This window comes from Scyliorhinus torazame, chromosome 6 (assembly GCF_047496885.1).
Source record: "Scyliorhinus torazame isolate Kashiwa2021f chromosome 6, sScyTor2.1, whole genome shotgun sequence".
In the NCBI taxonomy this organism is placed as follows: domain Eukaryota; kingdom Metazoa; phylum Chordata; class Chondrichthyes; order Carcharhiniformes; family Scyliorhinidae; genus Scyliorhinus; species Scyliorhinus torazame.
This window is the reverse complement of record NC_092712.1, coordinates 165,748,931-165,767,974: the sequence shown is the minus strand read 5'-3', so window position 1 is coordinate 165,767,974 and position 19,044 is coordinate 165,748,931. Positions and strand designations below refer to the sequence as shown.

At 59.9% G+C, this 19,044-nt stretch overlaps 1 long non-coding RNA gene across 2 annotated transcripts in view; it reads right to left on the bottom strand.

Annotated features, from left to right (window-relative positions):
* Positions 1 to 19,044, bottom strand: part of LOC140425135 (uncharacterized) — a 40,968-nt gene that overhangs the window by 14,961 nt on the left and 6,963 nt on the right. The window contains exon 2 of one of the 2 annotated variants that reach the window (XR_011947770.1): positions 276 to 414. The exons of the other annotated variant lie outside the window; for it this stretch is intronic. This is a non-coding gene — a long non-coding RNA (uncharacterized lncRNA). The remainder of the gene's footprint in view (positions 1 to 275; positions 415 to 19,044) is intronic. 2 annotated transcript variants of the gene reach the window in all.

The following is a 19,044-nucleotide window of genomic DNA, read 5'->3' as shown; positions in this document are numbered from 1 at the left end:
AACTGCTATATAATGTTGTGAAGTTTCACAAAAGAAATGCGCAGATTTTCGTTGTTGTAAACTATTGTTCACAAATGAATAATATTAAGCGAGCTAGAAACAAGCGAACGATAAGAATGCTACACACAATCCAAAGTTGTATCACCGTGGACCTGCAAACATCCAGTTGAGAACCATTGAAGCTAAGCCATTGATCACAATTGACAAAAGAAAGGCATGCACAAGATTCCAAAATGAAAATAACTCGCAGTATGTACAAAACCATCATTACTTACCAACGTAACGTTGTTTGATTGTAGTGAAAACCCAAGGAAGTAAATTACAGAGCTCTATTATCAGCCATGGGTCTGATCTCATTTAATGGACTCGCCACTCCGCTGGCAATATTGACTGCTTTTCTCGAACTGCGAAAATCTAATGTAGAATCCAACACGATCAATACTAAACAAAAACCTCCAGCTGCAGACCCATCCAATTTAAAGCTGATATTTGGTACAATTTGCGTTATTATTCACGAGAAAGGCTTAGACCATCATAAAAGCGACTATAATTACGGTAATTTTTATTGTAGCCCGCTGATTACAGCGTTTTTACAGTCAAAGGTAATTACATGTAATTTTCTTCCACTTTTAATACTAAAGAGCTATCTTTATTTAAATTCAGGAAGAAGAGTGAAACAAAAGAGAAAGAATAGAACGTTGTGTTATTCATAAACCAATTAAAGGGGCTTCTTAAATCTGATCCAGTGAAAGTGCCAAGCTGAGCAAAACAAATCCCGCAGCTACAAAGAGAAAAATGACTTCAAACTCTCATTTCAGTGAAGCAGTGTGAGTGCAATTCCTAGAAAAATGCAGAAATGGCACAGTCCTTTAAATAAAGCACCCCATACCTGATTTGCAAAATGACTTTAATGCATGCTTTAATCGCATAACTAAATTTATTTTCAAAAAATGCATTGAAACTCGTGGAATAAATCAACAGACGTCGATGAATCGAAGTGATTAAGAACATAGAAACGTAAACAAGATGAATGCGCTGCTCAGGTGCAACAACTTGGCTGTAAAAGCCGCTTTAAGGCAGATGTGAGTGCACTTTGTATTACAATCACGATTTAAAATCTCCAGCATTTTCTGTTTATAATACACCTGAATCTCAAGATCCATTGCTTTGAGTCTAATCTGGCGTTGCTCATATAGATTAAACACGGCTATTTTGCATTTTAACACACATTAAGGAAACTATTTCCACCTGTGTATGTATAGAGAAGGCGGTTAAACCAGTCAACATCACATTGCTGGCTTCTAGCGCCGATTACAACTGGACTCCGAGCAGTAGATTTTTGCCAGACTCGTTAATGTGCCGAATAAAATATACCAGCCATTTTCGTATAAATATTGTTCATGTGTCGTTACAAAGAGGACTCGATAGTTTTTTTTTCACGGGATACCACGTCAACTACCTAAGTCAGTGACTGAACATTTAAGCTAATATTTAAACAGTGCATTAAGAAAGTTGCCTTTAGAGGTGATGCAGGAACTACACAGATTCTCTTCAGATGAAAAGCGGTCTTTTCCGTCTGTATAACAATAAGTGGGAATCAAATGAAAACCACTGAAGCGATCAACATTACAGCAACGACACGGATGTGGCGTGGATTATGGTCCAGCCAATTTCTCTCTGTATATCTGGAGTTCCATCCTTGTTTTGTGTATATACAAGGTGTGGGTATGAAACAAGACTGTTAGCATATTTAAATGGTAAATCAAATGCATACGGTGAAAATAATGCCTTGCCCGCTTATAGCCTACAGCCGACGAAATGTGTTATTTATAAATACAATAGAACATCGCAGTCTCATCCCCGCGTCTCCCCCGTGGACAATCAGAATCAGTTCTCTGGTAAATAAGACGCGCAGCAAAATGTAAATAAATCAATTTCATAAGTGGGGCTTCAAGCGTGACATGAAATCTGCACATATGTAAGATCATGTCCGCCTGCCTTTCGAAGCCGTCTCGATGACATGTGCTATGGCGGTATCGGTGCCATGTTCCGTGTATGTTTTGAGAGATTCCATATGGGTTATTTTACACTCCTCATGGCAGCCCATGTTTCAGTTCCTCTAGCCCAACGTGGAAAGCAACATGTAACCTTTATCTGCTCCTTTCCCGCGCTTGCTTTTCATGGGGAATGCACTCGCTCCAGAATGAAAAGACAGCACACAGAAATATTCTTCATCTTTGCGTTAACTGATCAGAGATCGGGGAGGCGAGTTCCCACTGCCCACTCCCCGCCCCCGACACATAACCTGATTCAAAACATTTCGTCTCCCTGGTGTCTGGGAAATGTATTTCTCAGAGAAAATCACCATCTCAATATGCGCAGTGATTCAGTTGTTTAAAAAAAACTCTGAGCCGAACTGTGAATTCAGTTGAACTGCAAAACAGGAGCCGTTTGTCCTGTGCGGTACGGAGCTGGGGGTTTGGGAGGGGAGGGGGGGGGGGGGGGGCTTTGGGGAGGGGATGAGGGTTTAGTAGGGGATAGGGGTTGGGGAGTGGATGAGGGGCTTTGGGGAAGAAATGGCGGTTTTGGGAGGGGATGGGGGTTTTGGGAGGGGATGGGGTTTGGGAGGGGATGGGGATTGGGGAGTGGATGAGGGGTTTTGGGGAAGAAATGGCGGTTTTGGGAGGGGATGGGGGTTTTGGGAGGGGATGGGGGATTTGGGAGGGGATGGGAGTTTGGGAGGGGATAGGGGTGTGGGAGGGGATGGGGTTTTGGGACGGGATGGGGATTTGGGGAGGAGATGGGGTTTTGGGGAGGGGATGCGGGTTTGGGAGGGGATAGGGGTGTGGGAGCGGATGGAGGTTTGGGAGGGGATGGGGGGTTTGGGGAGGGGATGGGGATTTGGGAGGGGATGGGGGTTTTGGGATGGGATGGGGGTTTGGGGAGGGGATGGGGTTTTGGGAGGGGATGGGGGTTTGGGGATGGGATGGGGGTTTGGGAGGGGATAGGGGTGTGGGAGGGGATGGGGTTTGGGAGGGGCTGGGGGTTTGGGGAGGGGATGGGGGTTTGGGGAGGTCATGGGTGGTTTGGGGAGGGGATGGTGGGTTTGGGTAGGGGATGGGGGTTTAGGAGGGGATGGGGGTTTGGGGAGGGGATGGGGGTTTGGGGAGGGGATAGGGGTTTGGGAAAGGGATGGTGGTTTGGCGAGGGGATGGGGGATTTGGGAGGGGATGAGTGGTTTGCGAGGGGATGGGGGGTTTGGGGATGGTATGGGAGTTTGGGAGGGGATGGGGGTGTGGGAGGGGTTGGGGGGTTAGGGAAGGGATTGGTGGTTTGGGAAGGGATGGGGTTTTGGGGAGGTGATGGGGTGTTTGGCGAAGGGATGGGGGTTTGGGGAGGGAATGGGGGTTTGGGAGGGGATGGGGATTTGGGAGGGGCTAGTGGTTTGGGAGGGCTGGGGGTTTGGGGAGGGGCTGGGTGGTTTGGGGAGGGGAGTGGGGTTTGGGAGCGGATGGGGCTTTGGGGAGCGGATGGGGTGTTTGGGGAGGGGATGGGGGTTTAGGGAGGATGGAGGTTTGGGGAGGGAATGGGGGTTTAGGAGGAGATGGGGGTCTGGGGAGGGCAGGGGGGTTAGGGAAGGGATTGGCGGTTTGGGAAGGGATGGGGGTTTGGGGAGGTGATGGGGTGTTTGGCGAAGGGATGGGGGTTTGGGGAGGGGATGGGGGTTTGGGGAGGGGATAGGGGTTTGGGAAAGGGATGGTGGTTTGGCGAGGGGATGGTGGATTTGGGAGGGGATGAGTGGTTTGCGAGGGGATGGGGGGTTTGGGGATGGTATGGGAGTTTGAGAGGGGATGGGGGTTTGGGAGGGGCTGGGGGGTTAGGGAGGGATTGGTGGTTTGGGAAGGGATGGGGGTTTGGGGAGGTGATGGGGTGTTTGGCGAAGGGATGGGGGTTTGGGGAGGCAATGGGGGTTTGGGAGGGGATGGGGATTTGGGAGGGGCTAGTGGTTTGGGAGGGCTGGGGGTTTGGGGAGGGGCTGGGTGGCTTGGGGAGGGGAGTGGGGTTTGGGAGGGGATGGGGCTTTGGGGAGCGGATGGGGTGTTTGGGGAGGGGATGGGGGTTTAGGGGGGATGGAGGTTTGGGGAGGGAATGGGGGTTTAGGAGGGGATGGGGGTCTGGGGAGGGGATGGGGGGTTTGGGGAGAGGATGGTGCGTTTGGGAGGGGATGGGGTTTGGGAGGGGATGGGGGTTTGGGTAGGGGATGGGGGTTTGGGTAGGGGATGCGGGGTTTGGGGAGGGAATGGGTGTTTGGGAGGGGCTGGGGGTTTGGGGAGGGGCTGGGGGTTTGGGGAGGGGATGCGGGGTTTGGGGAGGGAATGGGTGTTTGGGAGGGCCTGAGGGTTTGGGGAGGGGATGTGGTGTTTGGGGAAGGGATGGGGGTTTGGGGAGGGGAGCCGTTTGTCCTGTGCGGTACGGAGCTGGGGGGTTGGGAGGGGAGGGGGGGGCTTTGGGGAGGGGATGAGAGTTTGGTAGGGGATGGGAGTTGGGGAGTGGATGAGGGGCTTTGGGGACGCAAAGGCGGTTTGGGGAGCGGATGGGCTTTGGGAGGCGATGGGGGTTTTGGGAGGGGATGGGGTTTGGGAGGGGATGGGGATTGGGGAGTGGCTGAGGGGTTTTGGGCAAGGAATGGCGGTTTTGGGAGGGGACAGGGGTTTTGGGAGGGGATTGGGGCTTGGGGAGGGGATGGGGTGTTTGGGGAAGGGATAGGGGTTTGGGGAGGGGATAGGGGTTTGGGGAAGGGATGGTGGTTTGGAAGGGGATGGGTTTTTATTGGATGGTATGGTGGTTTGGGAGGGGATGGGGGGTTTGGGAGGGGATGGGTGTTTGGGAGGGGATGGGGGTTTGGGGAAGGGATGGGTGGTTTGGGAGGGGATGGGGGTTTGGGGAGGGGCTGGGGGTTTGGGGAAGGGATGGGTGGTTTGGGAGGGAATGGGCGTTTGGGGAGGGGCTGGGTGGTTTGAGGAGGGGAGTGGGGTTTGGGGAGAGTATGTGGGTTTGGGAGGGGCTGGGGGTTTGGGGAGGGAATGGGGTTTGGGGAGGGAATGGGGCTTTCCGGAGGGGATGGGGTGTTTCGGAGGGGCTGGGGGTTTGGGGAGGGAAGGGGGGTTTGGGGAGGGGATGGGGGTTTAGGAGGGGCTGGGGGTTTGGGGAGGGAATGGGGGTTTGGGAGGGGCTGGGTGGTTTGGGGAGGGGATGGGGGATTGGGGAGGGGATGGGGGTTAGTGAGAGGCTGCGGGTTTGGGGAGGGAATGGGGGTTTGGGAGGGGGCCAGGTGGTTTTGGGGGGGATGGGGGTTTGGGGAGGGAATGGGGGCTTGGGGAGGGGATGAGGGGTTAGGGAGGGGCTGTGTGTTTGGGGAGGGGATGGGGGTTTGGAAGGGGCTGGGGGTTTGGGGGGGAATGGGGGTTTGGGGAGGGAATGGGGGTTTGGGGAGGGGATGGGGGTTTGGGAGGGGCTGGAGGTTTGGCGAGTGAATGGGGGTTTGGGGAGTTGTTGGGGGTTTGGGAGGGGATGGGGGTTTGGGAGGGGATGGGGGTTTGGGGAGGGGATTGGGGTTTGGGGAGGGGATGGGGTGTTTGGGGAAGGGATGGGGGCTTGGGGAGGGGATAGGGGTTTGGGGAAGGGATGGTGGTTTGGCGAGGGGATGGGGGTTTTGGGAGGGGATGAGTGGTTTGCGAGGGGATGGGGGGTTTGGGGATGGTATGGGAGTTTGGGAGGGGATGGGGATTTGGGAGGGGCTGGGGGTTTAGGGAAGGGATGGGTGGTTTGGGAGGGGATGGGGGTTTGAGGAGGTGATGGGGTGTTTGGCGAAGGGATGGGGGTTTGGGAGTGAATGGGGGTTTGAGAGGGGATGGGGATTTGGGAGGGGCTAGTGGTTTGGGAGGGTTGGGGGTTTGGGGAGGGGCTGGGTGGCTTGGGGAGGGGAGTGGGGTTTGGGAGGGGATGGGGCTTTGGGGAGCGGATGTGGTGTTTGGGGAGGGGATGGGGATTTAGGAGGGGATGTGGGTCTGGGGAGGGGATGGGGGGTTTGGGGAGGGGATGGTCCGTTTGGGAGGGGATGGGGTTTGGGAGGGGATGGGGGTTTGGGTAGGTGATGCGGGGTTTGGGGAGGGAATGGGTGTTTGGGAGGGGCTGGGGGTTTGGGGAGGGGCTGGGGGTTTGGGGAGGGGATGGGGTGTTTGGGGAAGGGATGGGGGTTTGGGGAGGGGAGCCGTTTGTCCTGTGCGGTACGGAGCTGGGGGGTTGGGATGGGAGGGGGGGCTTTGGGGAGGGGGTGAGGGTTTGGTAGGGGATGGGAGTTGGGGAGTGGATGAGGGGCTTTGGGGACGCAAAGGCGGTTTGGGGAGGGGATGGGCTTTGGGAGGCGATGGGGGTTTTGGGAGGGGATGGGGTTTGGGAGGAGATGGGGATTGGGGAGTGGATGAGGGGTTTTGGGGAAGAAATGGCGGTTTTGGGAGGGGATGGGGGTTTTGGGAGGGGATGGATGTTTGGGAGGGGATGGGGGTTTGTGGAAGGGATGGATGGTTTGGGAGGGGATGGGGGTTTGGGGAGGGGATGGGGTGTTTGGGGAAGGGATGGGGGTTTGGGGAGGGAATGGGGGTTCGGGAGGGGATAGGGGGTTGGGAGGGGCTAGTGGTTTGGGAGGGAATGGGGGTTTGGGGAGGGGATTGGGGTTTGGGGAGGGGATGGGGGTTTGGGGAGGGAATGGGGGTTTGGGGAGGGGATGGGGGTTTGGGAGGGCTGGGCGTTTGGGGAGGGGCTGGGTGGTTTGTGGAGGGGATGGGGGTTTGGGGAGGGGATGGGGGTTTGGGAGGGGCTGGGGGTTTGGGCAGGGAATGGGGGTTTGGGGAGGGAATGTGGGTTTGCGGAGGGGGTAGGGATTTTGGGAGGGGCTGGGGGTTTGGGGAGGGAATGGGGGTTTGGGGAGGGGATGGGGGTTTGGGAGGGGCTGGGGGTTTGGAGAGGGGATGGGCGTTTTGGGAGGGGATGGGGGTTTGGGGAAGGGATGATGGTTTGGGGAGGTGATGGGGGTTTTGGGAGGGGATGAGTGGTTTGCCAGGGGATGAGGGTTTGGGGATGGTATGGGGGTTTGGGAGGGGATGGGGGTTTGGGAGGTGATGGGGGTTTGGGAGGGGCTGGGGGTTTGGGGAAGGGATGGTGGTTTGGGGAGGTGATGGGGGTTTTGGGAGGGGTTGAGTGGTTTGCCAGGGGATGGGGGGTTTGGGGATGGTATGGGGGTTTGGGAGGGGATTGGGGGTTTGGGTGGGGGTGGGGGTTTGGGAGGGGTTGGGGGTTTGGGGAGTGAATGGGGGTTTGGGAGTGGCTGGGTGGTTTGGGGAGGGAATGGGGGACTGGGGAGGGGATGGGGGTTAGTGAGGGGCTGCGGGTTTGGGGAGGGAATGGGGGTTTGGGAGGGGGCCAGGGGGTTTTGGGGGGGATGGGGGTTTGGGGAGGGAATGGGGGCTTGGGGAGGGGATGAGGGGTAAGGGAGGGGCTGTGGGTTTGTGGAGGGGATGGGGGTTTGGAAGGGGCTGGGGGTTTGGGGAGGGAATGGGGGTTTGGGGAGGGAATGGGGGTTTGGGGAGGGGATGGGGGTTTGGGAGGGGCTGGAGGTTTGGCGAGTGAATGGGGGTTAGGGAAGTTGTTGGGGGTTTGGGAGGGGATGGGGGTTTGGGAGGGGATGGGGGTTTGGGGAAGAAATGGGGGTTTGGGAGGGGTTGCGGGTTTGGGGAGGGGATGGGGTGTTTGGGGAAGGGATGGGGGTTTGGGGAGGGGAGCCGTTTGTCCTGTGCGGTACGGAGCTGGGGGGTTGGGATGGGAGGGGGGGCTTTGGGGAGGGGGTGAGGGTTTGGTAGGGGATGGGAGTTGGGGAGTGGATGAGGGGCTTTGGGGACGCAAAGGCGGTTTGGGGAGGGGATGGGCTTTGGGAGGCGATGGGGGTTTTGGGAGGGGATGGGGTTTGGGAGGGGATGGGGATTGGGGAGTGGATGAGGGGTTTTGGGGAAGAAATGGCGGTTTTGGGAGGGGATGGGGGTTTTGGGAGGGGATGGATGTTTGGGAGGGGATGGGGGTTTGTGGAAGGGATGGATGGTTTGGGAGGGGATGGGGGTTTGGGGAGGGGATGGGGTGTTTGGGGAAGGGATGGGGGTTTGGGGAGGGAATGGGGGTTCGGGAGGGGATAGGGGGTTGGGAGGGGCTAGTGGTTTGGGAGGGAATGGGGGTTTGGGGAGGGGATTGGGGTTTGGGGAGGGGATGGGGGTTTGGGGAGGGAATGGGGGTTTGGGGAGGGGATGGGGGTTTGGGAGGGCTGGGCGTTTGGGGAGGGGCTGGGTGGTTTGTGGAGGGGATGGGGGTTTGGGGAGGGGATGGGGGTTTGGGAGGGGCTGGGGGTTTGGGCAGGGAATGGGGGTTTGGGGAGGGAATGTGGGTTTGCGGAGGGGGTAGGGATTTTGGGAGGGGCTGGGGGTTTGGGGAGGGAATGGGGGTTTGGGGAGGGGATGGGGGTTTGGGAGGGGCTGGGGGTTTGGAGAGGGGATGGGCGTTTTGGGAGGGGATGGGGGTTTGGGGAAGGGATGATGGTTTGGGGAGGTGATGGGGGTTTTGGGAGGGGATGAGTGGTTTGCCAGGGGATGAGGGTTTGGGGATGGTATGGGGGTTTGGGAGGGGATGGGGGTTTGGGAGGCGATGGGGGTTTGGGAGGGGCTGGGGGTTTGGGGAAGGGATGGTGGTTTGGGGAGGTGATGGGGGTTTTGGGAGGGGTTGAGTGGTTTGCCAGGGGATGGCGGGTTTGGGGATGGTATGGGGGTTTGGGAGGGGATTGGGGGTTTGGGTGGGGGTGGGGGTTTGGGAGGGGTTGGGGGTTTGGGGAGTGAATGGGGGTTTGGGAGGGGCTGGGTGGTTTGGGGAGGGAATGGGGGACTGGGGAGGGGATGGGGGTTAGTGAGGGGCTGCGGGTTTGGGGAGGGAATGGGGGTTTGGGAGGGGGCCAGGGGGTTTTGGGGGGGATGGGGGTTTGGGGAGGGAATGGGGGCTTGGGGAGGGGATGAGGGGTAAGGGAGGGGCTGTGGGTTTGTGGAGGGGATGGGGGTTTGGAAGGGGCTGGGGGTTTGGGGAGGGAATGGGGGTTTGGGGAGGGAATGGGGGTTTGGGGAGGGGATGGGGGTTTGGGAGGGGCTGGAGGTTTGGCGAGTGAATGGGGGTTAGGGAAGTTGTTGGGGGTTTGGGAGGGGATGGGGGTTTGGGAGGGGATGGGGGTTTGGGGAGGGGATTGGGGTTTGGGGAGGGGATGGGGTGTTTGGGGAAAAGACGGGGGTTTGGGGAGGGGATAGGGGTTTGGGGAAGGGATGGTGGTTTGTGGAGGTGATGGGGGTTTTGGGAGGGGATGAGTGGTTTGGGAGGGGATGCGGGTTTGGGGATGGTATGGCGGTTTGGGAGGGGATGGGGGGTTTGGGAGGGATTGGGGGTTTGGGAGGGGCTGGGGGTTTGGGGAAGGGATGGGTGGGTTGGAAGGAAATGGGGGTTTGGGGAGGGGATGGGGGTTTGGGAGGGGATGGGGGTTTGTGAGGGGATGGGGCTTTGGGAGGGGATGGGGGTTTGGGGAGGGGCTGGGGGGTTTGGGGAGGGAATGAGTGTTTGGGAGTGTCTGGGGGGTTGGGATGGGGATGGGGGTTTGGGGAGGGGATGGGGATTTAGAAGGGGATGGGGGTTGGGGAGGGGATGGGGGTTTAGAAGGGGATGGAGGTTTGGGGAAGAAATGGGGGTTTGGGAGGGGTTGCGGGATTAGGGAGGGAAGGTGGAGTTTGGGAGGGAATGGGGGTTTTGGAGGGAATGGGGGTTTGGGGAGGGGATAGGGGTTTGGGAAAGGGATGGTGGTTTGGCGAGGGGGTGGGGGTTTTGGGAGGGGATGAGTGGTTTGCGAGGGGATGGGGGGTTTGGGAATGGTATGAGGGTTTGGGAGGGGATGGGGGTTTGGGAGGGGCTGGGGGTTTGGGGAAGGGATGGGTGGTTTGGGAGGGGATTTGCGTTTGGGACGTGATGGGGTGTTTGGCGAAGTGATGGGGGTTTGGGGAGGGAATGGGGGTTTGGGAGGGGATGGGGTTTGGGAGGGGCTTGTGGTTTGGGAGGGCTGGGGGTTTGGGGAGGGGCAGGGTGGTTTGAGGAGGGGATGGGGGTTTGGGGAGGGGATGGGGGTTTGGGAGGGGCAGGGGGTTTTGGGAGGGAATGGGGTTTGGGGAGGGAATGGGGCTTTCCGGAGGGGATGGGGTGTTTGGGAGGGGCTAGGGGTTTGGGGAGGGAAGGGGGGTTTGGGGAGGGGATGGGGGTTTGGGGGGTGCTGGGGGTTTGGGGAGCGAATGGGGGTTGGAGGGGCTGGTTGGTTTGGGGAGGGGATGGGGGATTGGGGAGGGGATGGGGGTTAGTGAGGGGCTGCGGGTTTGGGGAGGGAATGGGGGTTTGGGAGGGGGCCATGTGGTTTTGGGGGGGATGGGGGTTTGGGGAGGGGATGGGGGTTTGGAAGGGGCTGGGTGTTTGGGGAGGGAATGGGGGTTTGGGGCGGGAATGGGGGTTTGTGGAGGGGATGGGGGTTTGGGAGGGGCTGGAGGTTGTACGAGTGAATGGGGTTTGGGGAGTTGTTGGGGGTTTGGGAGGGGATGGGGGTTTGGGAGAGGATGGGGGTTTGGAGAAGAGATGGGGGTTTGGGGAGGGGATTGGGGTTTGGGGAGGGGATGGGGTGTTTGGGAGGGGCTGGGTGGTTTGGGGAGGGGATGGGGGTTTGGGGAGGAGATGGGGGTTTGTGAGGGGCTGCGGGTTTGGGGAGGGAATGGGGGTTTGGGAGGGGGCTAGGTGGTTTGGGGGGGATGGGGGTTTTGGAAAGGAATGGGGATTTGGGGAGGGGATGGGGGGTTAGGGAGGGGATGGGGTGTTTGGGGAAGGGATTGGTTTGTCGGGAGGGGATAGGGGTTTGGAGAAGGGATGGTGGTTTGGGGAGGGGATTGGGGTTTGGGGAGGGGATGGGTGTTTGGGAGGGGCTGGGTGGTTTGGGGAGGGGATGAGGGTTTGGGGAGGGGATGAGGGTTTGTGAGGGGCTGCGGGTTTGGGGAGGGAATGGGGGTTTGGGAGGGGGCTAGGTGGTTTGGGAGGCGATGGGGGTTTTGGAAGGGAATGGGGGTTTGGGGAGGGGATGAGGGGTTAGGGAGGGGCTGTGGGTTTGGGGAGGGGATGGGGGTTTGGAAAGGGCTGGGGGTTTGGGGAGGGAATGGGGGTTTGGGGAGGGGATGGGGGTTTGGGAGGGGCTGGAGGTTTGGCGAGTGAATGGGGGTTTGGGGAGGGGTTGGGGGTTTTGGAGGGGATGGCGGTTTGGGACTGGATGGGGGTTTGGGGAAGAGATGGGGGTTTGGGGATGGGATGGGGTGTTTGGGGAAGGGATGGGGTTTGGGGAGGGGATAGGGGTTTGGGGAAGGGATGGTGGTTTGGGGAGGGGATTGGGGTTTGGGGAGGGCTTGGGGTGTTTGAGGAAGGGATAAGGGTTTGAGGAGGGGATTGGGGTTTGGGGAAGGGATGGTGGTTTGGGGAGGTGATGGGGGTTTTGAGAGGGATGAGTGGTTTGGGAGGGGATGCGGGTTTGGGGATGGTATGGGGGTTTGGGAGGGGATGGGGGGTTTGAGAGGGGATGTGGGTTTGGGAGGGGCTGGAGGTTTGGGGAAGGGATGGGTGGTTTGGCAGGGAATGGGGGTTTGGGGAGGGGATGTGGGTTTGGGAGGGGATGGGGCTTTGGGAGGGGATGGGGTTTGGGGAGGGGCTGGGGGTTTTGGGGAGGGGATGGGGATTTAGAAGGGGATGGGGGTTGGGGGAAGTAATGGGGGTTTGGGAGGGGTTGCGGGATTTGGGAGGGAAGGTGGAGTTTGGGAGGGGATGGGGGTTTTGGAGGGAATGGGGGTTTGGGGAGGGGATAGGGGTTTGGGAAAGGGATGGTGGTTTGGCGTGGGCATGGGGGTTTTGGGAGGGGATGAGTGGTTTGCGAGGGGATGGGGGGTTGGGAATGGTATGGGGGTTTGGGAGGGGATGGGGGTTTGGGAGGGGCTGGGGGTTTGGGGAAGGGATGGGTGGTTTGGGAGGGGATGGGCGTTTGGGGAGGTGATGGGGTGTTTGAAAAGTGATGGGGGTTTGGGGAGGGAATGGGGGTTTGGGGAGTGGATGGGGTTAGGGAGGGTCTGTGGGTTTGGGGAGGGGATGGGGGTTTGGAAGGGGCTGGGGGTTTGGGGAGGGAATGGGGGTTTGGGGAGGGGTTGGGGGTTTTGGAGGGGATGGCGGTTTGGGACTGGATGGGGTTTGGGGAAGAGATGGGGGTTTGGGGATGGGATGGGGTGTTTGGTGAAGGGATGGGGGTTTGGGGAGTGGATAGGGGTTTAGGGAAGGGATGGTGGTTTGGGGAGGGAATTGGGGTTTGGGGAGGGCTTGGGGTGTTTGGGGAAGGGATATGGGTTTGGGGAGAGGATTGGGGTTTGGGGAAGGGATTGTGGTTTGTGGAGGTGATGGGGGTTTTGGGAGGGGATGAGTGGTTTGGGAGATGATGCGGGTTTGGGGATGGTATGGGAGTTTGGGAGGGGATGGGGGGTTTGGGAGGGGATGGGGGTTTGGGAGGGGCTGGGGGTTTGGGGAAGGGATGGGTGGTTTGGGAGGGAATGGGGGTTTGGGGAGGTGATGGGGTGTTTGGGAAAGGGATGGGGGTTTGGGGAGGGAATGGGGGTTTGGGGAGGGGATGGGGGTTTGGGAGGGGCTGGGGGTTTGGGAGGGGATGGGGGTTTGGGAGGGGCTGGATGTTTGGGGAAGGGATGGGTGGTTTGGGAGGGGATGGGGGTTTGGGAGGGGCTAGTGGTTTGGGAGGACTGGACGTTTGGGGAGGGGCTGGGTGTTTGGGGAGGGGTTGGGGGTTTGTGGAGGGGATGGGGGTTTGGGAGGGGCTGGGGGTTTGGGGAGGGAATGGGGGTTTGGGGAGGGAATGCGGGTTTGCGGAGGGGATGGTGGTTTTGGGAGTGAATGGGGGTTTGGGGAGGGGTTGGGGGTTTTGGAGGGGATGGCGGTTTGGGACTGGATGGGGGTTTGGGGAAGAGATGGGGGTTTGGGGATGGGATGGGGTGTTTGGGGAAGGGATGGGGTTTGGGGAGGGGATAGGGGTTTGGGGAAGGGATGGTGGTTTGGGGAGGGGATTGGGGTTTGGGGAGGGCTTGGGGTGTTTGAGGAAGGGATAACGGTTTGAGGAGGGGATTGGGGTTTGGGGAAGGGATGGTGGTTTGGGGAGGTGATGGGGGTTTTGAGAGGGATGAGTGGTTTGGGAGGGGATGCGGGTTTGGGGATGGTATGGGGGTTTGGGAGGGGATGGGGGGTTTGAGAGGGGATGTGGGTTTGGGAGGGGCTGGAGGTTTGGGGAAGGGATGGGTGGTTTGGCAGGGAATGGGGGTTTGGGGAGGGGATGTGGGTTTGGGAGGGGATGGGGCTTTGGGAGGGGATGGGGTTTGGGGAGGGGCTGGGGGTTTTGGGGAGGGGATGGGGATTTAGAAGGGGATGGGGGTTGGGGGAAGTAATGGGGGTTTGGGAGGGGTTGCGGGATTTGGGAGGGAAGGTGGAGTTTGGGAGGGGATGGGGGTTTTGGAGGGAATGGGGGTTTGGGGAGGGGATAGGGGTTTGGGAAAGGGATGGTGGTTTGGCGTGGGCATGGGGGTTTTGGGAGGGGATGAGTGGTTTGCGAGGGGATGGGGGGTTGGGAATGGTATGGGGGTTTGGGAGGGGATGGGGGTTTGGGAGGGGCTGGGGGTTTGGGGAAGGGATGGGTGGTTTGGGAGGGGATGGGCGTTTGGGGAGGTGATGGGGTGTTTGAAAAGTGATGGGGGTTTGGGGAGGGAATGGGGGTTTGGGGAGTGGATGGGGTTAGGGAGGGTCTGTGGGTTTGGGGAGGGGATGGGGGTTTGGAAGGGGCTGGGGGTTTGGGGAGGGAATGGGGGTTTGGGGAGGGGTTGGGGGTTTTGGAGGGGATGGCGGTTTGGGACTGGATGGGGTTTGGGGAAGAGATGGGGGTTTGGGGATGGGATGGGGTGTTTGGTGAAGGGATGGGGGTTTGGGGAGTGGATAGGGGTTTAGGGAAGGGATGGTGGTTTGGGGAGGGAATTGGGGTTTGGGGAGGGCTTGGGGTGTTTGGGGAAGGGATATGGGTTTGGGGAGAGGATTGGGGTTTGGGGAAGGGATTGTGGTTTGTGGAGGTGATGGGGGTTTTGGGAGGGGATGAGTGGTTTGGGAGATGATGCGGGTTTGGGGATGGTATGGGAGTTTGGGAGGGGATGGGGGGTTTGGGAGGGGATGGGGGTTTGGGAGGGGCTGGGGGTTTGGGGAAGGGATGGGTGGTTTGGGAGGGAATGGGGGTTTGGGGAGGTGATGGGGTGTTTGGGAAAGGGATGGGGGTTTGGGGAGGGAATGGGGGTTTGGGGAGGGGATGGGGGTTTGGGAGGGGCTGGGGGTTTGGGAGGGGATGGGGGTTTGGGAGGGGCTGGATGTTTGGGGAAGGGATGGGTGGTTTGGGAGGGGATGGGGGTTTGGGAGGGGCTAGTGGTTTGGGAGGACTGGACGTTTGGGGAGGGGCTGGGTGTTTGGGAGGGGTTGGGGGTTTGTGGAGGGGATGGGGGTTTGGGAGGGGCTGGGGGTTTGGGGAGGGAATGGGGGTTTGGGGAGGGAATGCGGGTTTGCGGAGGGGATGGTGGTTTTGGGAGGGGCTGGGGTTTGGGGAGGGAATGGGGGTTTGGGGAGGGGATGGGGGTTTGGGAGGGGCTGGGGTTTGGGGAGGGAATGGGGGTTTGGGAGGGGCTGGGTGGTTGGGGAGGGGTGGGTGTTTGGGGAGGGGATGGGGGATTGTGAGGGGCTGGGGTTTTGGGAGGGAATGGGGGTTTAGGGAGAGGCTGGGTGGTTTGTGGTGGGGATGGGGGTTTTGGGAGGGAATGGGGGTTTGGAGAGGGTATGGGGGTTAGGGAGGGGCTGTGGGTTTGGCGAGGGGATGGGGGTTTTGAAGGGGCTGGGGGTTTGGGGAGGGTATGTGGGTTTGGGGAGGGAATGGGGGTTTGGGGAGGGGATGGGGGTTTGGGAGGGGCTGGGGGTTTGGGGAGGGAATGGGGGTTTGGGGAGGGGTTGGGGGTTCGGGAGGGGATGGGGGTTTGGGGGGGATGAGGGTTTGGGGAAGGGATGGGGGTTTGGGGAGGGGATTGGGGTTTGGGGAGGGGCTCGGGTTTGGGGAGGGAATGGGGGTTTGTGGGATGGGGGTTTTGTGGAGGGGATTGGGATTTGGGGAGGGGATGGGGGTTTGGGAGGGGTGGAGGATTTGGATGGGAAGGTGGAGTTTGGGAGGGGCTGGGTGTTTGGGGAGGGAATGGGGGTTTGAGGAGGTGATGGGGTGTTTGGGGAAGGGATGGGAGTTTGTGGATGGGATGTGTGTTTTGGAGGGGCAGGGGGTTGGGATGGGATGGGTGGTTTGGCAGGGGCTGGGGTTTTTGGGAGGGGATGGGGGTTTGGGAGGGGTTGGCGGTTTGGGATGGGATGGGGTGTTTGGGGAGGTGATGGGGGTTTGGGGAGTGTGTGGGGTTTTGGGAGGGGATGGGGTTTGGGGAGGGGATGGGGGTTTGGGGAGCGAATGGGGGGTTTGGGGAGGGGATGGAGGTTTAGGAGGGGATGGTGGGTTTGGGGAGGGAATGCGGGTTTAGGAGGGAATGGGGGTCTGGGGAGGGGATGGGGTGTTGGGGAGGGGATGGTGCGTTTGGGAGGGGATGGGGTTTGGGAGAGTATGGGGGTTTGGGGAGGGGATGCGAGGTTTGGGGAGGGAATGGGTGTTTGGGAGGGGCTGGGGGTTTGGGGAGAGGATGGGGGATTAGGAGGGGATGGGGGTTTGGGGAGGGGATGGGGGTTTTGGAGGGGATGGGTGTTTGGGGAGGGAATGGGGGTTTAGGAGGGTATGGGGGTATGGGGAGGGGATGGGGGTTTGCGGAGGGAATGGTGCGTTTGGGAGGGGATGGGGGCTTGGGAGGGGATGGGGGTTTGGGGAGGGGATGGGGGGTTTGGGGAGGGAATGGGTGTTTGGTAGGGGCTGGGGGTCTGGGGAGGGGATGGGGGTTTAGGAGGGAATGGGGGTTTGGGGAGGGGATTGGGGGTTTGGGGAGGCGATGGTGGGTTTGGGGAGGGGATGGGGGTTTAGGGCAGGATGGGGGTTTGGAGAGGGTATGTGGGTTTAGGAGGGGTTGGGGGGTTTGGGGAAGAAATGGGGGTTTGGGAGGGGATGGGGGGGGTTGGGGAGGGGATGGGCGTTTTGGGAGGGGATGGGGGTTTGGAGAGGGGATAGGAGTTTGGGGAAGGGATGGTGGTTTGGGTAGGTGATGGGGTTTTGGGAGGGGGTGAGTGGTTTGCTAGGGAATGAGGGGTTTGGGGATGATATGGGGATTTGGGAGGGGATGGGGGGTTTGGGAGGGGATGGGGGTTTGGGAGGGGCTGGCGGTTTGGGGAAGGAATGGGTGGTTTGGGAGGGGATGGGGGTTTGGGAAGGTGATGGGGTGTTTGGGGAAGGGATGGGGGTTTGGGGGGGGAATGGGGTTTGGGAGGGGATTGGGGTTTGGGAGGGGCTGAGGGTTTGGGAGGGGCTGGGGGTTTGGGGAGGGGATTGGGGTTTGGGAAGGCAATGGGGGTTTGGGGAGGGACCCGGTGGTTTGGGGAGGGGATGGGGGTTTGGGGAGGGAATGCGGGTTTGTGGAGGGGATGGGGGGTTTGGGAGGGGCTGGAGGTTTGCGGAGGGAATGGGGGTTTGGCGAGGGGATGGGGGATTGAGAGGGGCTGTGGGTTTGGGGAGGGAATCGGGGTTTGGGAGGGGCTGGGTGGTTTGGGGAGGGGATGGGGGTTTCGTGAGGGGATGGGTGTTTGGGGAGGGAATGGGGGTTTAGGAGGGTATGGGGGTATGGGGAGTGGATGGGGGTTTGCGGAGGGAATGGTGCGTTTGGGAGGGGATGGGGGTTTGGGAGGGGATGGGGGTTTGGGGAGGGGATGGGGGTTTGGGGAGGGAATGGGTGTTTGGGGAGGGTCTGGGGGTCTGGGGAGGGGATGGGGGTTTAGGAGGGAATGGGGGTTTGGGGAGGGGATGGGGGTTTGGGGAGGCGATGGTGGGTTTGGGGAGGGGATGGGGGTTTTGGGAGGGATGAGTGGTTTGGGAGGGGATGCAGGTTTGGGGATGGTATGGGGGTTTGGGAGGGGATGGGGGGTTTGAGAGGGGATGGGGGTTTGGGAGGGGCTGGAGGTTTGGGGAAGGGATGGGTGGTTTGGGAGGGAATGGGGTTTGGGGAGGGGATGTGGGTTTGGGAGTGGATGGGGCTTTGGGAGGGGATGGGGTTTGGGGAGGGGCTGGGGGGTTTGGGGAGGGGATGGTGATTTAGAAGGGGATGGGGGTTGGGGAGGGGATGGGGGTTTAGAAGGGGATGGGGGTTTGGGGAAGTAATGGGGGTTTGGGAGGGGTTGCGGGATTTGGGAGGGAAGGTGGAGTTTGGGAGGGGATGGGGGTTTTGGAGGGAATGGGGGTTTGGGGAGGGGATAGGGGTTTGGGAAAGGGATGGTGGTTTGGCGTGGGGATGGGGGTTTTGGGAGGGGATGAGTGGTTTGCGAGGGGATGGGGGTTTGGGAATGGTATGGGGGTTTGGGAGGGGATGGGGGTTTGGGAGGGGCTGGGGGTTTGGGGAAGGGATGGGTGGTTTGCAAGGGGATGGGCGTTTGGGGAGGTGATGGGGTGTTTGAAAAGTGATGGGGGTTTGGGGAGGGAATGGGGGTTTGGGAGGGGATGGGGTTTGGGAGGGGCTAGTGGTTTGGGACGGCTGGGGGTTTGGGGAGGGGCTGGCTGGTTTGAGGAGGGGAGTGGGGTTTGGGGAGGGGATGGGGGTTTGGGAGGGGCTGGGGTTTTGGGGAGGGAATTGGGTTTGGGGAGGGAATGGGGCTTTCCGGAGGGGATGGGGTATTTGGGAGGGGCTGGGGGTTTGGGGAGGGAAGGGGGGTTTGGGGAGGGGATGGGGGTTTGGGAGGGGCTGGGGGTTTGGGGAGGGAATGGGGGTTTGGGAGGTGCTGGGTGGTTTGGGGAGGGAATGGGGGATTAGGGAGGTGATGGGGTTAGTGAGGGGCTGCGGGTTTGGGGAGGGAATGGGGGTTTGGTAGGGGGCCAGGTGGTTTTGGAGGGAATGGGGGTTTGGGGAGTTGTTGGTGATCTGGGAGGGGATGGGGGTTTGGGGAAGGGATGGGGGCTTGGGGAGGGGATGGGGTGTTTGGGGAAGGGATGGGGGTTTGTGGAGGGGATAGCGGTTTGGGGAAGGGATGGTGGTTTGGGGAGGTGATGGGGGTTTGGGGAGGGGATGGGGTGTTTCTGAGGGGCTGGGTGGTTTGAGGAGGGGATGGGGGATGGGGGTTTGTGAGGGGCTGCGGGTTTGCGGAGGGAATGGGGGTCTGGGAGGGTGCTAGGTGGTTTGGGGCGGGATGGGGGTTTTGGAAGGGAATGAGGGTTTGGGGAGTGGATGAGGGGTTAGGGAGGGGCTGTGGGTTTGGGGAGGGGATGGGGGTTTGGAAGGGGCTGGGGTTTGGGGAGGGAATGGGGGTTTGGGACTGGATGGGGTTTGGGGAAGAGATGGGGGTTTGGGGATGGGATGGGGTGTTTGGTGAAGGGATGGGGGTTTGGGGAGTGGATAGGGGTTTGGGGAAGGGATGGTGGTTTGGGGCGGGGATTGGGGTTTGGGGAGGGCTTGGGGTGTTTGGGGAAGGGATATGGGTTTGGGGAGGGGATTGGGGTTTGGGGAAGGGATTGTGGTTTGTGGAGGTGATGGGGGTTTTGGGAGGGGATGAGTGGTTTGGGAGATGATGCGGGTTTGGGGATGGTATGGGGGTTTGGGAGGCGATGGGGGGTTTGGGAGGGGATGGGGGTTTGGGAGGGGCTGG